Consider the following 21,125-nt stretch of genomic DNA (forward strand, 5'->3'; position numbering starts at 1 on the left):
TAAACTGTTGAGCGTGAGGTTGAAAATGGTGTTTAAGCACAGTCACTAAGAGCAAAGTCTTTGAAGTGAGCCTTTCCTGGGTTTGGGTTTGAATCCCGGCTCTGCCATTTGCTGGCCATGTGACTTGGATGTATGACTTGGAGCCATCTCTCAGCCTTCAAAGCCTTGTTTTTCTCATGTTTGAAAGGCTGATAATGAAACTTAACCCACTGGATTGTTACAAGAATTAAAAGAAATAGTGTACAAAAACCATAAAACCTGGTATACATTAAGCTCTCAGTATATTAATCATCTTATTATTGTTTTAATTGTTATTGTTATTACTATGGGTATTCTAGGAAGGTGGGTTCAGAAGTAAAATGTAGTCAAGAGCATAGCTAGTGCTCTCTTGGAGTGGTGCCGGGGTGCCTGGACTTCCATGGAAGCAGAAGGCATTAAGTATGTCCAGAGTGGCGAGGGAACATTTGTGTGTCTCTACCTGCATTTACTCCAGGAAAGAGCCTCACTCTGTAAAGAACACGCTCAATTGTGTTTTCCCAAATGGAAGTGGTCTGCACTTAGTTATGGTAGAGGGTTGACTACTATTCTACTGTATTTCTAAAGTAATGGAAGAGGGCTTCCTCGGTGGCGCAGTAGTTAAGAATCTGCCTGCCTATGCAGGGGACATGGGTTCGAGCCCTGGTCCAGGAAGATCCCACATTCCGCGGAGCGGCTAAGCCTGTGCACCACAACTCCTGAGCCTGTGCTCTTGAACCCGCGAGCCACAACTCTGCAACTACTGAAGCCCACCTAGAGCCCATGCTCCACAACAAGAGAAGCCACCGCAATAAGAAGCCCGTGCACTGCAATAAAGAGTAGCCCCAGCTCACCACAACTACAGAAACGCCCGTGTGCAGCAACAGAGACCCAAAGCAGCCAATAAATAAAAAATAAAATAAATACATTATAAAAAAAAAGAAATACCTACAGAAAAAAATAAATAAAGTAATGGAAGAGATGGCAGAGAAGAGGATAACATGTTTACCTTGAATGGACCAGAGTAATCCAAGAAAGAGCTGTTATATATTTTGCTATTTTCTGAACACAAAGAAATGAATTTTCTGAATACGAAGAAATGATTCAAGCATCTTGAGTGTTGACAAAATATGAATAACCTAGAAGAATTGAATGCTTTATAATAATGTAGCCAATAAAACAGAGCACATGACTTTTAAAAAGGACAGTGGAGATCATAAGTCCAACTGTTTATTTATGAATATGTCTTAAAATCCACACAAGAGAAGGGATTTATATTTAAAGATAATGACTGTTTATACAGAGTGAAGTGAGTCAGAGAAAAACAAATATCATTTATTAACGCATATATGCAAAATATAGAAAAATGCCACAAATCAACTGGTTTGTAAGGCAGAAATAGAGACACAGATGTAGAGAACAGACATATGGACACCAAGGGGGGAACCTGGGGGCCGGCGGGGGAGGGGGTTGGGGTGGGATGAATTGGGAGATTGGATTGCCGTACATACATTACTAATAAGGAAAAGAATATCAAATTGTACACTGTAAATATATGCAGTTTATTGTATGTCAATTATATCTCAATAAAAGTCCTTAAAAAATAAATAAACAAAGGTAATGAAAATGCAAAGACCCTAAAAAATCCTCAGAGCTGTGGGTGGGAGGCCGGAGAGAACTTCAAGGCAGCAATGGAAAGACAACATGGCTTAGGATGATTACTCTCATTTAATATAAAAGATATTGCTTTAAAAACCTTTTTTTCCAGTTGAGCATACTTTATCTGGGTTAGGTACAGGCTTTAGTAAACACAGGAACCCATGAATGGATGATTTAAAATGGTACTCTCCCACAAGTCTCCTGGAGGATTGTTTTCTAACAAATAGAGTACTTCTTTTGTCTTAGAGCCTTTTATTTCAAATTAAATTAAAAACAAATTGCACATTACCTCTTCATGGTATTACTGCACTTAATGCAGCAGGAAATCCTATAATGTGATTCCTTGTCAAGGAAGTTAAGTAGAACCCTTATTTCAACCATCATATCAATTTCTTTACCATTTGTAAAATTGATTCTGACCTTATCAGCCTTAATCGTCTTCTTCAGATGTGGATCAGAAAATTCAATTCTTAATGCTGTTGAAAAGTTTAAATCAAACTTTCATAAACCCGGTCATTCATTTGCCTTGTGCTCTTGTTAACCTGTCTGGATTTTCAGCCCCAGACTGTTCTATGAACTTCTGTTTCTACAAATTTCTACTTTGTTTGAGGTCATTATACATTTGAGGTTCTATTTGATATCACAACCCAGTCTAGCATACCTATCAAATATGACCATCAAAATATGTCCTGATCCTGACCAAGTCTCACTTTCTCCATCTCTACTGTTTTAGTCTAATACACTGTCATCTCTTGCCTGGTTTTCTGCAGTAGCTTCCTGGTTGATGTCTTGCTTCCATTTCTTCCATTCCCCTAGTCTATTCTTCTGATATTTTAAATCAGTAAATCAGATTGTGTCACACATATCCCTGTCCATTATTTAAAACCCTCCAGTGGCTTTTCATAACACATGGAGTAGAGGCTTAACTCCTCTCTGTCAGGGATAACATTGAAAACATTCAATAAATAATGCACTCCACCCCTTACTGATGAATCAATCCTGCGGGAAGGATCAGGGCATCTGCCAAGGCAGGGAGATAATAAGGGGCTCTGAGTAACAGCTGTTTTCTCAACAGTATTCTTAGAAGTATTTCGATATTTAAATAATGTTTTGTTGTGCCCATGCAAACAGGCTGCACTTACCATGCTTAGTAGATCCTGTATGTTTCAGTCCCAGGTTTCCTCTTTGACCTCGTGTTCTACCCGTTCACTTTCTCTCCCTGTGCTTAGCTATACTGGTCTTCTCATGTAAAGCACACAAAACTTAAGGCTTTTGCACTTGCTGTTTCCTCTTCTGGGAAGCTCACATTGTACCCTGTCTCATTTCATAAGTTTTATATTCAAAGGTCACCTCAGAGAAAAATGCCTTTGACCATCCTGTCTACAGAGGCATATACTTAACTCTCCTTCCACTTATCCTGCTTTATTTTTCTTCATAGCTCTTACCACTTCCTGATATTATTTAATGCCCTGATTTGATTTTTGCTACCTCTCCCACTAAATTGTCAAGTCTGAGACTTCGAGTGTCTTGCTTACTACAGAATCACTAGCACCTATAATAGCTCCGATAGGTGATCAGAAGTACTTGTGTACAATGGATACAAACACTAGAAACGGTTCAAGAATGATCTTATGCCTAACATGTCCCACTGGCAATAGGCATCATGCTTTATCAATGCAGGAGAGGGAGATTCCTTAGAGACAAAGTTTTGTCCAAGGCATAGTGAGAAAGTTCAGAGCCAGAAAGACTAGTTGAAAAATCAGCAACCAGGATCAAAACCAAGGCAGTTATGAAGAAACGGTCCACAAACATATTAAATTTTTTTAAAAAATCAATAGGAAGCATTTGGAAACTCCTAGGTACTCTTCTGAAATAAATTTTTAAAAATTTGTGTTGAGGATGAGGACATAAAAGATATTTATAATTGGTGGAGAACATATAGTACATAGGGTTGCAAAACAGTAGATTTAGAACAAAATTTCATAGCATATATCCAACTTAAACAATTTCTTATGTGCTTTTTAAAATTCTTATTCTGTTATTAATTTTAGGAAAAGGTAAAACTGGGGCTCAATATATAAAGTAGGAGATGTTTAAACATAATATGGTGTAGCCTTGTAAATTTGCCGAGCAATTTCCCCAGCCTGCTAATATATACTCCCACTTCCCCAAGAAAGCATTATACAAAATGAAATGACATTTTTACAACTCACTGAGCATGAACTTGTATTAAAAATTAACAAATGTATTCCCAGTTTGGATACATCTTATTGAAGACTGCTAATAAAATGATGGAAGATATTATGTGGGCAGTATCAATTATCAAAATACAATTTTTCAGGTCTTAGCCATTATATACCCGCATGTTTAAATCAGTTTAAGATCAATCATTAAGAGTAATAGTAAAGCTGATTCACTTAAAAGTGTTGATTGTTCTGGTATCACTACTTAACTTTATGATCAATCTATCTGAAGGTATATACATTTTTTTAAAAGTTACTAGAGTGTTAAGGAGTATGTTTTTCCTGTTATAGTTGCAAAAATAGTGTCAAGTATTATGCTTTCAATTCTATGACTGAGAAGCTATGATAGGAGAAAGTATAATAATATGGATAGAACAAATTGCTAAAAGTTACGGAAAAGTGAGTATTCCTCCATTTCAGAAATATCTCCTAATATTGAAATTTTGGCAGAACAAAGAACAAAGAGCATCTGCAGCTCAGCTCAGGCAATGGAGCAAGATGGTGTGAAGATTTGGTTTGGGGATGCAATGGCCAAGGAAGGTTATCCACTCAGTCTTCATGTTGAACAAAAGATGGAGTGGAAGGAATGTTCAAGGACTAGATCCTTCCCAAAGAACGCCAATCAACTTGTCATGTTCAATAAGAGACACTGCACAACTACCAGTATTCAGAAAACTATTTCTCAGAGAAAAATGGAGGATCTTACCCCCAATTATCTTATTTCTTATGCATAGACATTTATGAAAAGGAAAAGTGTAATAACTAGAAAGATATACACCAAAATAATTGAGATTACTTCTGATTTATCTATGTGTATATATTTCTTTATACTTTTCTAATATTTTCCAAGTACTTTATATTAAAATGAATGTTATTTCAAACAAGTGTTATAGTTGAAGATTCATGATACTAAGACAGATCTAATGCTTTGGAAAAAACTGGCTACTCAATTAAATAATTTTTTTTCTGAGTTTTTCATTCTCCTCTGACTTGTAACTTTGGGAGGAAGTAGCTTGCAAACTTGGGAAAAAATATATTATTTTATGTAAATTTTCAAATATAAATATATTTTCTAAGAAACTCCCTTTACTTTTCCCTTATGACCCTCTGGTTTGCTTTTTTTTTAATCTTTTGAATCATATTGTTTTACTTAATGCAGAACATTGTGCAGGTTCCTGGAAATAATTGATATGTTTGTCTCATAAAACACAGTGTTTCCCTGCATACAGCATTGTGCTTGCACCAGGAGTCCCTGGGTGGCCACCTTGCCTATTTAAATGTAAATTATGTACAATTGTATGAGAATAGAACTCCAGGCACTGTTATAATAACTCATTAAATAATGCACTATCTAGAAACTGAGTACAGGAATTTTTCATTGGTTAGGGACTAAAGGAAGCATTAGCGCAGGCAGAATGTCATTAATGGGGGCCATTAACTGCCCTGCCATCCAGGCAAAGCTTATCAACATATTGAAGATAAATTCAGATGGTTGTTGTGTTTACAGCCGGAGTTCCAAAGCACCGATGGAGAAATTAACCGATCGATCCACAGTGGATAGTGGTCTCTTGTTTTGCCTTTCCTTCTCCAATTCATATCCTATCATGTGTCAATGAAATAACTTTCTTTTTGCTTCAGTTGAGTCAAAGCTGTATAGCATTTTGGTTTTTTTAAAAGTCCATCAAACCATTATTGCTGCACTCTTGTTCAGTTTTATTGACTCTCCTATCCTTGACCTTACAATTTCCTGGAAGAGTCTGAAGCCACTTGAGCTACAAGTGAGATCTCCTCTTGAATAAACCAAAAAGCCATGTTACTTCCTCAGACTTGTTTTGGTCCTTTTCCTGATCATCACTAAATCCCTGCTCTCTAGCCTCCTCTTTGACTTATTGTATATTTGCTTGTTCGATTTGGTGGTCAGCATATTTGCCACCGGGTAATAGTAAAACCAAAAGGTTATATGGAAGCTGACATTTCATTTATTTTTAGAATAACATCTTTTGAGAGAGTAGAAAGAAAACATGGAGAGACATTGAAGGAATGATAAATATATGTATCTTTGTACATTGTGTGTTGGGAATTAAATCCCAAATGCAATTTGTTATCCATTAGTGATAAATTGGATGAAGATGGAGATTAAAATAAAGTTATCTTAAATACATTGCTAAGTAGAAAGAAATATCTTTTTATTATAAAATCCATTTTGCTACAGAGAACTAGATTTGCTTGATCCAGTTTTGCAGCTTTCATGAACACCTGTGAACTACTGACATTAATGGTGAAATAGCAGATGATTTTTCTCATGAGAAACTGAGATTACTAACTAATTATCTTTTACATTGTGTTTGTGCTTGCTTTCCTTACAAATATTTTTGCATTGTTTCTAAAAAATTCCTAGATTCCAAATGTGAAGCTTAACATGGACAAGGTATTAAAATTTCTTGATGTTTCAAAATTTCCACTTTCTTCTCATATTTCAATGGTCTAGTCAAAGGGTAAGTGGCTCCTTTAACAAAATAATACGATGGTTTTGGGCCATGAACGCTAACCGGATAAATAGAAGATACTAGCACAAAATTATGAGAAACCTGAATCTCAAATCACTTAAACTTCAGTGGCAATGGTACCACCAAAAAAAAAAAGTGTATCAAGACAAATAATTAAAATTGATGTTTTATGTGTAAAACACTTTTTCTCAATTGGAAGACTCTGAAAGAATCATGTTTATTCTTGTATGCTATATTATGAGACATAGGGTTGGGGGGTAATAATTTAATCAATTTTGTCTGCGTTTCATAGAAATCCTTACACCTTGATCCTAGTTATGAACTAAATGCGTGTGCTCCATACTCTAGTTACACACTAGACTAATGATAATCTTAAAGGTTTGTCTACCTTCTTTGTAGGCTTCATAAGAATCTTTAGAGACTTCCTAGGTAGCACAGTGGTTAAGAATCCGCCTGCTAATGCAGGGGACATGGGTTCAGTCCCTGCTCCAGGAAGATCCCACATGCCATGGAGCAGCTAAGCCCCTGTGCCACAATTATTGAGACCGTGTGAGGCAACTACTTAAGACCACGAGCCTAGAGCCCATGCTCTGCCACAAGAGAAGCCACGGTAATGAGAAACCCGTATGACGCAAGGAAGAGTAGCCCCTGCTCCCCATTAGGGAAAGCCCGTGCATAGCAGTGGGGACCCAATGCAGCCAAAAATAAATAAATAATAAAATAAATCTTAAAATAAAAAAAAACACCAACCTCTTCCATCCTATAAACTACAGATAAATGTGTAAGTGCTAAGAACAGAATGTCTGGTTGCTGTTGTGTTTGTTTTTTTTGTTTGTTTGTTTTAACATATACAGTATATATAGAGAACATTTGAAAGTTTGAAACATCAGTTATACAAATGACCAATCACTCCATTCAGAAAACAGATTAAACCAATTATGTATGTGTACTTTAGGCAATCAAGGTAGTTACATAGAATTAAATGAAAACCTCTGGGATTCATGTAAATGAAATATAATGAACATCTGCATTTAGGTGTTTTGTGGAATAGTCACTACAAATGCACCATCATGCCCAGATGGTTGGCATCTCTAACCATGTTACTTACAAGCAGTTCCTGATTCCTGGACCTGATTTGCACCAACACAATAATATACATGCCCCTTGAGCCTCACTCTCTGAAAATGTGCCCCTTATACACCAATTCCCCCACTCTACCTATTTCCATTTCAACATCTAACATATTTCCCTGAAGGCAATATGAAATGTGGCCATGACTAGTTGCTAAAACTAATATGTGGTGGCAGCAAAAAGTCATTAGCTGGTACAGATTTGGCTGGGGATCAGCGGTGTTGGTTATAATCCACATATTAGTTATGACTTGGATTCTGTTAAGAATAAGAGAGCCAAAAATCATCGATTGAAGTGGCTCGTCCCATCAGCAAAAGGCAGGTAGATGTGACGGATACAGAGTACCCTTCCCACTCTAATCCCGTACCTACTTAGAAAGACCATTGTTCAATCTTGGAGTGCCCAAGGCTACAGGCAATAGGTCAAGTTTAATAAGGAGCCCACTTCCAATTTGCAGTGCCCTCTTTATACAGCAAAATAGTGCCATGGAAAGAACTCTAGGCAGAAGGTCGGAAGACACAGGACCAATCCTGGGCATTTCAAGCCCACAAATTTTTATTGAGCACGGATTACATAAAGATACATATGTTCAGGAAAGCAGTCTAAAAAGAGACACAACCTTTGACCTAAAGGAGCTTACAACCTGTCACTTGGAACTGATGCAGCTTTCCTTAACCACTAAGTGCATCAGTTTCCAGATTGAAAATGGAGATAATTTTATCTAATTCAATGTATCAACATTTCACATATGTATTGTAAGGCTCATCAGACTTACAAATGAGAATTTTAAAACCTAGTCTAGAGAGATCACATACCACAACAGTAAAACCCAAGTTGATGTCAATATGAAATTGAATCCGCACATTTTTTTTGTCCTCAAATGTTGCTGGAGTGACAACTAAGATAAGTGGGTTACTGACTGATGCTTAGTGCCTATTATTTTTCTACACATGATTTCTTGTCCACTTATATTTGTTTATGATAATTTTGTTCCCATAAAAATGTATTAGAATATTAGATGCTTAATATGTATAAGAATAGTAAGGAGAAGTGGAGGGATTGTATGAAAGCTATAATGAAGAATCCTTTCCTAAGAAGTCAAGCTCACTTTAGGATACACATAAATAGTAACCAAGGCATATTATTTAGGAAATAAATATTGTAAAATGAAAATAAAATTTCAGGAAAATTAGGAATAATTAGTAAGAAAACGAGACAAAAAGTCAAAAACAAAAGATTTATTAAGATGACAATTGTTTCTGTTACTTTTCTTCTTCAGTTCCTTGCCCCAAAACTTTTTCTCAGAAAAGAGCTAAACTGGGCAAAATAAGCAGCTGCATCCATGGTGTGATTTAAGAAGACATTTAAAAAAGTACCTACAACCAAAAATCTCTCTCTGCTATGGTCTACCATAGGGTCTTTATGTTGGCATCAAATAATAATAATAATAACTATTATAATTATTATTATTATATTGGGATATAGGCACTTTTAGGGACTTTATTAAAATAATTACTGTACTCCATGAGACATGGTACATTAAGCCATTACCAAACACTGGTATCAGCCTATATAAGATCGGGCAAGCAGCTTTTTAAAGTGGCTAAAAGGTAGTGCACAGCAGATTTTGATAGTGTAGGGGGACTTGGGGAGATGGCACCTGAATAGGAAAAATCTGGATAGAGTTACTCAATAAGGAAATTAGACCATCAAGAAGCACCAGGAGCAGACTGAGCCTGTGGGCTGTAACGTGCCAGAATTAATGAGGAATTATGAGCAACTGGATGAGAAAACTTGTCAATGCATTACTAACTCACAACATTTCTTAAAGCCAACCCTCCCATTAATGTCTGCTTTGGGGAAAATAGCTGCAAAAGTAGTCCATCCTGGAGAAGGTAAGTAGACAGGAGACGAAACAGTTAAGGGAAGCTACTTCTGCAAGACTCGAGGGAGTAAAAGAAAATGAAACAATAGAGTGAGGTTAGTGGGCTTCAAGGTGTGTGTGTGTTACAAACCATAGGATAAAGTCAGTGTTTCTAGGCTGAAAATAAGACTCCAGAAGGAAGATCAGGAGAAAAGAGAGAGGAGACCCTTGAATAAGACAAAGAAAATCCCTCCTTCTGAGATTTGTACAAAATAATGTCAGACTGGTGAGGATACAGCTTATGACGGAAAGGAGGGGCTGGGTGATGAGATCGTGCACTTTCATCACTTCTATTTTTTCTAGGAAGTAAAAGACAAGGCACCAATTAAAAGTAAAAGGCCTAGCGTGAACCAGTGTGAGGAAAGCGGTAGGATTTTTCAGTATCGCTTTGGGAAAACAAAGTTGACTAGAGTGGAGAGGGAAGGTATGGCCAAGGAGAACTATATGTTCGACTAGGGTTGAAAACCATTGCCTAATTCTGGATCCTCTGAGGAAAGAACAAATCCTGAAACACCTACCATTTGGAGGCTCTCCATGGGGAAATTTCATAAAACATAATCCTAGGGTCAAGCCAGAGTATTCAGAATATTGGACAATCAGTTTGAACGTGGCAACCCATGGGGATGAGACTGAAGCCAGCAGGTGAAACAGGTAAGAATGAGCCTAGATGCCAGTACTGGAAATGGGGCAAATACAAATGGAACAAGGAGGCCAAAGGTCAGCGCCTGAGCGGTATGGAAGAGAGCAAAGCCTGAAGGCCGGGGAGGCTTGGCTCTGGAGAATGCATTTTGCAAACAGAGTTATTTGGCTGCTCTATTCATTTTGTCTGTGGTTAGGTGAGCTCCGACTGGGTCCAGACAGTACAATTACAAGTGTGCCTAGATACAGGAGACATGATTTCCTCCAGCAGCCTCCACAGCCCTAGAGGAGGAACAAAGAAAACAGAGTTGGAATAACTTAGGGTTTGATATTAGCTGGACAAGAATGTTGGGAAACCAATAAACACAATGATTCAGGCAAGATTTTTTTTTAAAGTAGCATTGCCAGAAATCCGCTGATAGATCAGAGGATAGGGGACTGGATGACTATGGACCAGGTGAGCAGAAGAAAGGGAGTGAAAAGCATGGTTATGTCTACTGAAAGGGCAACCCCATAGCCAAACTCAGTTTTCCAAATCAGCTCTGGAAATGGATAACATATGACCCACAATGGAAGTATCTGCTGTACAGGAATAGTTAGAATAAGGAAGAGGATAGAAAAAGAAAATATGATGTGATTTCCCATATTTTCCAGTTCATTGAAAATGGAAAAGAATGCCATGCTATGAGAAAGAGCAGATTGTGTGTGCCTTCAGGGAGCATCAGGAAGAGTATGTCTAGAGAAGACAGTGAGAGAATTTCACAGATAAAACAGAGGCATCTCAGTTTAGGTCCTTTTACAAGAATGATCATCCTTTGCCACTAGCCCTTGAGGTACTACAGACCTGAGATACCAATCAGAAATGGGCTGTTATTTTCATAGTCCCTGACTGTCTACAACTCACTTTGCTTTCCGCTATATTCAGTGATTCTCAGGGCAGCACAGTGAGAGGGGAATAAAGACACCCCCTTCCTTGTTATACAGGAGCAGAAACTAGTATGAAACAAATCCTTTAAGCAGATGTTCTTTTGGCTCTGAAGTTCAATCTTCTCCCATAATCCACACAGTGTGAGTAAGACAAGCTTTATGCTCCCATAAGCAAGATGGAGAAAAACACTGAGACCCCCTGCAAAGCAGAAATAGCAGCTGCTAAATTCAGACCCCATCTGAATAAGTGGTGAGAATAATACCTTTGGTATCTGGGCGTCATACATGGATAAATCTATAGTACTTAATAAGTTATGAAACTCCATTCCTATTATAAGAAAATGTTATCTTTCATCGCTCAGTAATTTGTGTAGGCATAAATCTATAGACTTGACAGAATTTATAATGACTTTATTACAAGGGAGAGATTCCTCGCTGCTTTTCTATTACATCATTTAAAATATTGATCTGAAGTTATTAGCCACTCGATCATGAATCAAGTCCTGTGTGTTTACATGCTGCAGCTGAAGACACTGATCCAACAGTATCATAATAAGGAATTTAAAGTATTGCAACTCCCTAAGGAAATTTGCTGAAACCAGTTGGACATACTTTGAATTATTTGTTTGGTTAATTATCAATGGCTCCAAAGTGAGCCACTGTAAAAGCTCTCTCAGTAAATTGCTTTCAAAGCCTCAGGCAGTTTGTAAGCATCATGCTTTTTGTACCCGCCACACAAAGTTCTCTTTGTTTACTGCCCTGTGATACACGTATCCTTGTGCTTTTCCCTAATGGTTTGTAGGCAGCCCTGGTTCACTAACAGGCTGCCCTGACAACTCAAATAGTCTTCCAATCCTCTCGGTTTGAATTTGAACATAAGATCTTGACCACCAGGCTAAACACACCCATCAGGTCCCTGTGGATGAAGTTCAATGTGCAAGTCTCCAAGTCCTTATTACCCAATATCTTTCTTAAAGCTTCCAGGTCCCAGACTGACAATTACCACATCTAATGGCTGTTGCTTCCCTTATTATCTTATTATCTTCTCTTAATATCCTTGGCAATTAAGATGATATCCAGTGTGTCTGGAGGAAAGGTGACCTGGATGAGACTTCCTAAGATGTTATCTGATGCAGCCACCAAAGCTATGATGAGAATCGTGATGAAAACATAACATTGACCAAAAGATTTGTTCCAGGGAGAAAATGAGATTGTTTGCATTTTTACTTCATTTTTGTTTTTAACTTATAACAAGGTGATTCACTTACATGCAAGGTGTGTCAGCTCATCCTTGGAACTGTGATCCTCAGAATTCCTTTCCCTGCATAGTTTCAAGCTCCTGTGGGCCACAAACGATATTTGGAGTGACATCTAAAAGGTGGAAAGAGGCAGCAGCCATATGCTTTTATATGGGACGTTCCATGAGAGGCATCATTACTACTGACCTGCTGGCTCCCCTCATCTAAGTGGACCTCAGCCAGCCCTCAGCAACCACTCTCCTCCTGCAGGTTCCCTTGAATCCCGGGCGAGTGGGTGCAGCTCCCGTGGCAGCAATGGCATTTGCTCCTCCAACTCACATCGGGTCTCCTCCTTCCATTTCTCTGACTCTTGGACCAGCTCCATGTGTTTGGCTCCAGGGTGATGAACACTAGCCTCACACTCAAGTCACCAGCAGCATAGATGCTGAGCCTCAGTGGTGGGTTCCAGCTCGCCTTGCCCGTCACCAGCTTTACCATCTTTCCTTCCCAATGGCCTGCCCTACTGACTTCAGGCCCAGCATCCAATGTAGAAAAACAGGTTTGTATCAACTATTTATCCAGCTTTTACAAATGTGTAAAGTCAAATCCCTTCGACTAAATCCCCCAGTTTTTATCACTTCTAGTGGCTTTGTTTTTCTGATCCAAACTTGGCTGATAAAACATGCATATCTGTTATACTCAGGGGGATAATATCTAGTAAAACATGCTTCAGCAACCTAGTCAAATTTGCAGTGGTAAAGGAGAAAATTCCACATTTATTGCTTTAGGTTGACATTTTGAAGCTTCTACCTTTTCAAATAATTTTTTTTAAATACTTTTCTATAGGTAAGATATAATAATATAAAATGATTGAAAACATAATATTACCTCTGAATGCTGCATTCATGCAGAAATAAATTCAGTCAAATGAGAACAATGTTCTTAATTAGGACATGGATGATTTTTGTAATCCAAACCACTGAAACAATTTCCTAATTTTTAACCTCATGCAGAATTAATTTTTCTCACTCTTGGGAAAATAAGAGAATTTATTAAATTCATTTCATGGCGTGGAAAATATCTTGTAGTGAAGACACTTACTTGAGGTAAGTGAAACCAGGAACCAAGCTAATAAAATTATTTATGACTATGAATGTTCTCTCCTAATATATTTCTCCATCACACTATTAATCTAATTTATATCACACACATAGTTTCCTTCTACTTTTCTCTACCCCACGGAGGATGGAATGTTCTGGTATAAATTCACAGAGGGAGATGTTTATAATTGCTAGAACTCTTATAAGTTTGAAAGGCAGAGCTAAAAGTTTGCTATGTGTTCCATAATTCTCTAGCTTTGTTCCTGTCTCTGTATTACTTACATGGGTTGAAGCACATGAGACACTTACCATCTGAGTCACTCAATGCTACTTAGCAGTTCAAGTGAGTGTGAGGCATAGTTGTGGATACTGCAGAAGATACAAGGATGACAAAGACCCAGCCCCTGCCTGCAACTCAGTAAAATGTATAAGAAGGGTGTGGCCTGTGCCCCCCCAGGGTTCGGAGGAGGAAACTTAAAGAAGAAAATGGGAGGGGTGGAGGATGTTGCTGTTTTTCCTGTAAAACAACTAAAGGAGTAGAAAAGAAATGGGTGTTAAAGCAGAGTCCACAAGATGGAGAAAGGGTGCTATAGTGAGAACACACTAGCTATGTGCACATTTTTATGTAAACCCCTCAAAGCCCATATGCGAACTTCAGCAACATCTATATTTGAAGCAAATATTGTGTGCCAATGAATTCTACTAGAGACAATTTGAAAAGGTATTTACTTCTCATGGGATTACAAAGTCTAATAATAAGCCTAATTTTTTAAGGCAAGGAAGGTTCTATATAATATCTGGGTTAAAAATTTAGATTAATAAATGGACTAGTACAAGCACCCCAGTGACCACAATATAAGACAGATTACAAAATACATAAACTTTGTAAAAAATGAGATTACGTTGGTAGAGAGATGAAGAAAAGCATTTCCTTGTGAGTCCTGAAAGGTGGATGAAATGTCAAAACATAAACACAGAATTATTTTATGCAATAAAAGGACAAAGGCACTGAAGTGGGAAAACTCAGTCTGTTGAAGAAATCAATGAAAGCATCTGAAGCATAATACATACATATAGGGAATAATAAAACATAAAGCTGAGCAATAGGTTGTAGCATATTAGGGACTAGAGACTAAAAATCCCTGAATGCTAAACTAAATAGTTTTTCTTTTTCTTTTTTTACTTTATTTTGTTGAAATAAGGATCTCAAGAATGTACCTTCATAAGAAAGCATTATGGAGAGAACTACTGATTCAGGAGTTTTGTCTGGCACTAGTTATGTGGGTTGAACCAGAGCACATAAAGGCAAGAGTTGTAGAAACCAGTTCAAAGACAATATAATTGACCATAAATAATGAGGACCTAGAAATTCACCATAAGTATGATGTGCTACTATTTGATTTAAAAAATGGGGAGTAGGAAGAGAGAGAAGAAACAATAAGTGAAGTTTTAGGTATATGTTCCTATTATTTTCATGAAGTAGAAAGTAAGGTCATTTGTTGAGAAGAATGGAAGGGTGATGAGGTTACAATGTAAGGAAAGCAGAAAAGGTTAATGAATCAATTATCTGTGGTGGTATCTTCCCATTCCCACTCATGGTTCCAATAACTGTCCTGTCCATTCTGCTTCATCCATGTTGTTCGCCCTGGAACTACCCAACTGTTTGGTTATAAACACTCCTTCTTGGCAACAGTTGATTAGCCCAGAACTGGGCACCAGACTCTAGTGTAACCATTCGGAATTTCTGGAACTTCAATGTAGAAGTCACTGTCTTTCTAGTCATCCAGTTTTTACCATGGAAACCTGAATGCTATGTCCTATTGTTCTCTCCCTGTGTTCCCCACGTTTCCTACTATAGGGAACACAGAACAGATGTGACCTGCACAGAAAAAATATAAAATAAAATAAAATAATAAAATAAAATAAAGTATTCAGAAAGAAGATAATAAACACAAGATGGAGAGAGATGGAATTTAATCTCCTGATTCCAGTTGTTACTAAGAACCTGTCCTAGTCTCATCCTTTGATTCTGTAAGACATCCCAGAAGGATTTTAGTGAATACCCCCAATTACTTAAGCTAGTTTCAGTTGGTTTTCTGATACTTTCAATAAGACGGTTGTAGGGAATTAAAAAATCATTTTTCTCTGTAGAGAATTAGCAATAGAGCTGAGCAGGGAGACATCTAAGCATCACCAGACACCGTTATGGGGTCCAAATGAAGTTGGAAACAATAAGCAGTAATGGTACTCATCTGCTTGGTGTGTGAGTTTCCGCAGAAACATTTTGTAGCCCAGGGATAGATAAAGAGAAAACAGCCTAGTGAACTGATCAAAAATTGTGGTTTTAATTATAAAGAAACTCAATGGAAGGGCAACAGGACATGAGGGTTAGTGGTATTAACAAACGTGTGATTGAAGTTCAGAGTGAGATGTCTCTCAAAGGGAATGATGTAATCCATTAGTGATATCTGCCCTGACCAGAGGAATAGGAGGCACAAGTATGATTTCTAATATGTTCCCTTTCTTTCTCCCTTTCAGGATCTAAATTTATATTCCATCATTCTTTTAGCAAAACCACATTATTGTAACTGTCCAAATCAAGATTATGGTAAAGGAACTGATATAAAATCACTGATATAAAAAGGAACTGATAAAAAAAAAACAGATACTTTTTTAACAGAAAACCAGATGTCCAGGAGATCAAACCATGTGGTATATCTTAGAGTTAAGATACTAGAAGAAATAGTCACACAGAAGAAATGAAGATTCTAGTCTTGATGTTACAGGAATAAAAAATTAGGCTAAAAAAAGAATTATGTATATATCCTTATAAAATAAAATGCCAAAATTTTATAGTTTCCATTTCTATGCCTCCTGTTCTGTAAGATTTTGAAGTGGGAAACAATCACTCTTGTTGCCCCACTCAAATCCCCTCACACTTATCATTCTAATAGCTATTGTTCATATTTCCAGCTGTCTTCACCTGTGTTTCATTGCCTGTGAATTTTATCTGGCCAAAGCCACTGTAGCTTCAGAATTAACACCCGCTATGAACATCCTTCAACCAGTAACAAAAGGGATTTTGGTGCGTAAAATTCCAGCTTGCACTCCCCACTTGGCGCTCATTGTGAAATGCACCCAGATTTTCTCAGCGAGGGCAAAATCTGGTTATGCCCAGTGATAATAACCTGCTTGCTAAAGCACTTGTTATTGGCTGTCTTTGCTTCCCTATTTTACTGTCTTGCTCTCTACTGACATTTCCTGAAATTCTCTCTCAAATAACTTAAACTTGAATGCTTGCTTCAGGATTTGCTTCTGGGGGGTATGCAAACTATCAAAAAGATCTGGGGTAGAGTCAGGAGAATAGTGCTGAATCATCATTCTGGGACCTCTTTTTCGAGAGTTCATGACATACAGAGTTTGCTTGTTTTCCTCGGAGCTAAGAGAAGTGTCAGTTTTTTAATTTGGGGTAGTACAAAGGTGTGTGAGATCTTTGATATGTTAATTAACAGTTATATAAAATGAAATAAGATGTAAGAAAAGGGTTAAAAGTTAAAATTTTATTAAGAAAGAAATTTTTTGGTCCATAAATACAGGGTTTTGATAGTTGAGGTGAGACTACCTATATGTTAAATTAAAGGCTATTATAGTCTGTTGAGGCTAAAACTTTGCATTAGAGCTTTAAACAGTATAATATCATAACTTTGGACTGTATTTCTAAAAAATTCAGGAAGCAGCAGAGAAAATGTACTAACATAAGGTACCGCAGTAATTCCCACAATTGAATGGTTTCACACAATTAGAATTTAATTTTACACTCTTAACATTCAGTGTAGGCGTTCCAAGTCCAGGCTGGCAAGAGAGACTCTCCCACTCAGTCACCCAGGAAATCAGCTTCTAAGGCTTCTGAGGTCACCCCAGGGGTCTTCTCCAATCCAGCCAGCCAGAAACAGAAAAGCGCAGGAGGAGTGAATCATGGGAGAGATTTATGGGGCAGGCCTGAAGGAGTTTTACTCTCATTCCATTGGCTACAACATAATCATGTGACTACGGTGAGCTGCAAGGGAGGGGCTGGGAGGCATTCCCACTGGGAAACTGAGCAGGCTTCTTAGTGACACCTCTCCTTTGGAAGAGAGGGTACCCATTTTTGACAAATAAATAGCCATCTCTTCTACCACCAGCCATTTCTTTTCCTTATGTAAAATGAATATGGTAAATAAATTAATAATACAAACAAATTAGAACTGAATGTTAAGTAAATCAAACCATTTTCAAGAATTGAAGAAAGGTATATGATTATGTCAGCAATTCATATACCTATTAAAATAATCCTTACCTAGTTACTAAAACCTGTCTCAACACTTCTGCCAATAGCATATTTTAAAGTTCAGTTCTCTGAAATGGAAAGCACTATACTTCAATCACTTACAAAAATCCATTATTGAAATATTTCATTTATTCATATTAACCTTCTTCTATGCCACTTAACTAAAACTCATTACCTTATGTACAAATGAATTCTGAGGAATTCTTACCTCATTTTTGCCACATATTTGTATATTCTTCAAGGGGAATATTAAGACCATTTCACAGTTACCTTTTTTTTTTTGCATAAAACTGGATCTATTTTCTATGACCTGAGGAGATAAATGCAAGGAAGCAGAGATTATAGAAAAGGTAAAGATCAAAATTTAGAATCCAATCAGTATATGGTCACAATGCCACAGGCTGGAATAAGTGAATTACAAATTGAGATTTCTGCTATGAATTCACTGCTCTTTTCAGTACAGCAAGCTGCCCTCTGAATTATTGATTTAACAACAATCATTTGCATTAACATGGTATCTTCGTTACAACTATCTACATGTAGTCTGTTAAAAGAGAAAAATAAATACAAATATATTAATATTTTCATTTCTTTAAACAACAGCTAACATTTATACTTTGAACTAACAGGAAATATACTAACTTTATTTTGTAAAGGAGACTTATGCTGCATAGATAAGTGATTCTAGGACATTATGTTGTACAGATTTTAAAGGAAAGAAAATAGCTGCAGCAATAGTGTTCGTGACTGCTACTGTGATGCTTATTAATGGAGCTGTTGACTTGTAGCAGTCAGGGCCGTGGCTGTCTTTGTGATCATTAACATTGATTGAATACTTGTAAACTATGTGTCAGTTGCTGTGCTAAGTGCTATATATGTTGTCTCATACTATTATTATTTCAAATTTACAGAAGAGAAAGGTGAGATTTAAAGAAGTTAAGCATCTCGTTCAAGATCATACCAACAGGAAGCAGGAGAGCTGAGATATAAACAAAAATCTCTTTGACTACATTCTGTGGTCTTTTATGCTGCGTGACCTTCACTAAGGGTACATCACTTCCTGCTACTCCATGATAAGTACAGGTTTGAAAACAAAGAACTAATTTAATGAAAATGAGCACAGACTAACTACAGTGATCCCCTCTTATCCACAAGGGATACACTCCAAGACCTCCGGTGGATGCTTGAAACCACAGATGGTACCAAACCTTACATATACTAGGTTTTTTCCTGTGCATACATACCTATGATAAAGTTTAATTTATAAATTAGGCACAGTAAGAGATTAAAAACAAAACTAACAATAAAATAGAACAATTATAACAATATACTGTAATAATGGCTATGTAAATGTGGTCTCTCTCTCAAAACGTCTTGTACAAATATAATACCTTTTCCATTTTAACTAAGCACTTATCACATATGGTGGCCATAACTTTTGCAGCTTGAGGTGCAGCAGCAAAACTGGCATGAATTTCTTTTCCGTTCTTCACAATTTCACAGATAGGAGATTGGTTCTTGCAGTAGATCTTAGCAACTGAAGCGTAGTTTTTTTCTTTCCCTATTAAGTTGAGAACTTTCAGCTTTTCACTTAAAGAAACACCTTATGGCTTGTCTTTGGCATACCCGAACTGCGAGCATCACTACTGTTGCCATTTAGGGCCATTCTTAAGCAAAATAACGGTTACTTGAACACAAGCACTATGATACCACAACAGTCCATCTGAGATAGATTCTAAGTGACTAATGGGTAGAATCCCCTGGATAAAGTGATGATATGAGTCTGGGGCAGGACAGAGCTGGACAGCACAAAATTTCATCACACTACTCAGAAAGACGTGCAATTTATTTTTTTTTTTCAGATCTTCATTGGAGTATAATTGCTTTACACTGTTGTGCCAGTTTCTGCTATACAACAAAATCAATCAGCTGTATTTATACATATATCCCCATATCCACTCCGCCTTCCCTATCCACCCTTCTAGGTCATCACCCATCATCAAGTTGATCTCCCTGTGTTATGCAGCAGCTTCCCACTAGCCATCTGTTTTACATTTGCTAGTATATATATGTTAATGTTACTCTCTCACTTCATCCCAGCTTCTCCTCTGCCCCCCCCCACCATGTCCTCAATTCCGTTCTCTACATCTGCATCTTTATACTTGCCCTGCCACTGGGTTCATCAGCACCATTTTTTTAGATACCATATATATGCATTAGCATACGGTATTTGTTTTTCTCTTTCTGGCTTACTTCACTCTGTATGACAGACTCTAGGTATGTCCACCTCACTACAAATAACTCAATTTCATTCCTTTTTATGGCTAATATTCCATTGTATATATATACCACTTCTTCTTTATCCATTCATCTGTTGATGGGCATTTAGGATGTTTCCATATCCTGGCTATTGTAAATAGTGCTGCAGTGAACATTGTGGCACATGTATCTTTTTGAATTATGGTTTTCTCACGGTATATGCCCAGTAGTGGGATTGTTGGAGTATATGGTAGTTTTATTTTTAGTTTTTTTTAAAAGAACTTTTATTGAGATATAATTGAAATACAATAAACTGCATATATATAAAGTGTACAATTTGATTTTTTTTCTTATTAGAAATATATACATGGCAATCCCAATCTCCCAATTTATCCCACCCCAGCAACCCGCCCTTCTGCCTTGGTCCATATGTTTGTTCTCTACATCTGTGTCTCTATTTCTGCCTTGTAAACCAGTTGATCTGTACCATTTTTCTAAATTCCACATATATGTGTTAATATACGATATTTGTTTTTTCTCTTTCTGACCTACTTCACTCTGTATGACAGTCTCTAGGTCCATCCATGTCTCTATAAATGTCCCAATTTTGTTCCTTTTTATGGCTGAGTAATATTCCATTGTATATATGTACAACTTCTTTATCCATTCATCTGTTGATGGGCATTTAGGATGCTTCCGTATCCTGGCTATTGTAAATAGTGCTGCAATGAACATTGTGATACATGTATCTTTTTGAATTATGGTTTTCTCAGGGTATATGCCCAGGAGTGGGATTGTTGGGTCATATGATAGTTCTCTTTTTAGTTTTTTAAGGAACCTCCATACTGTTTTCCATAGTGGCTATACCAATTTACATTCCCATCAACAGTGCAGAAGGGTTCCCTTTTCTCCATACCCTCTCCAGCATTTATTGTTTTTAGATTTTTTTGATGACGGCCATTCTGACTAGTGTGAGGTCATACCTCATTGTGGCTTTGACTTGCATTTCTCTAATGATTAGTGATGTTGAGCATCTTTTCATGTGTTTGTTAGCCATCTGCATGTCTTCTCTGGAGAAATGTCTATTTAGGTCTTCCACCCATTTTTGGATTAGATTTTTTTTTGATATTGAACTGCATGAGCTGCTTGTATATTT

This window comes from Hippopotamus amphibius, chromosome 14, assembly GCF_030028045.1.
Source record: "Hippopotamus amphibius kiboko isolate mHipAmp2 chromosome 14, mHipAmp2.hap2, whole genome shotgun sequence".
NCBI classification, from domain to species: Eukaryota; Metazoa; Chordata; class Mammalia; order Artiodactyla; family Hippopotamidae; genus Hippopotamus; species Hippopotamus amphibius.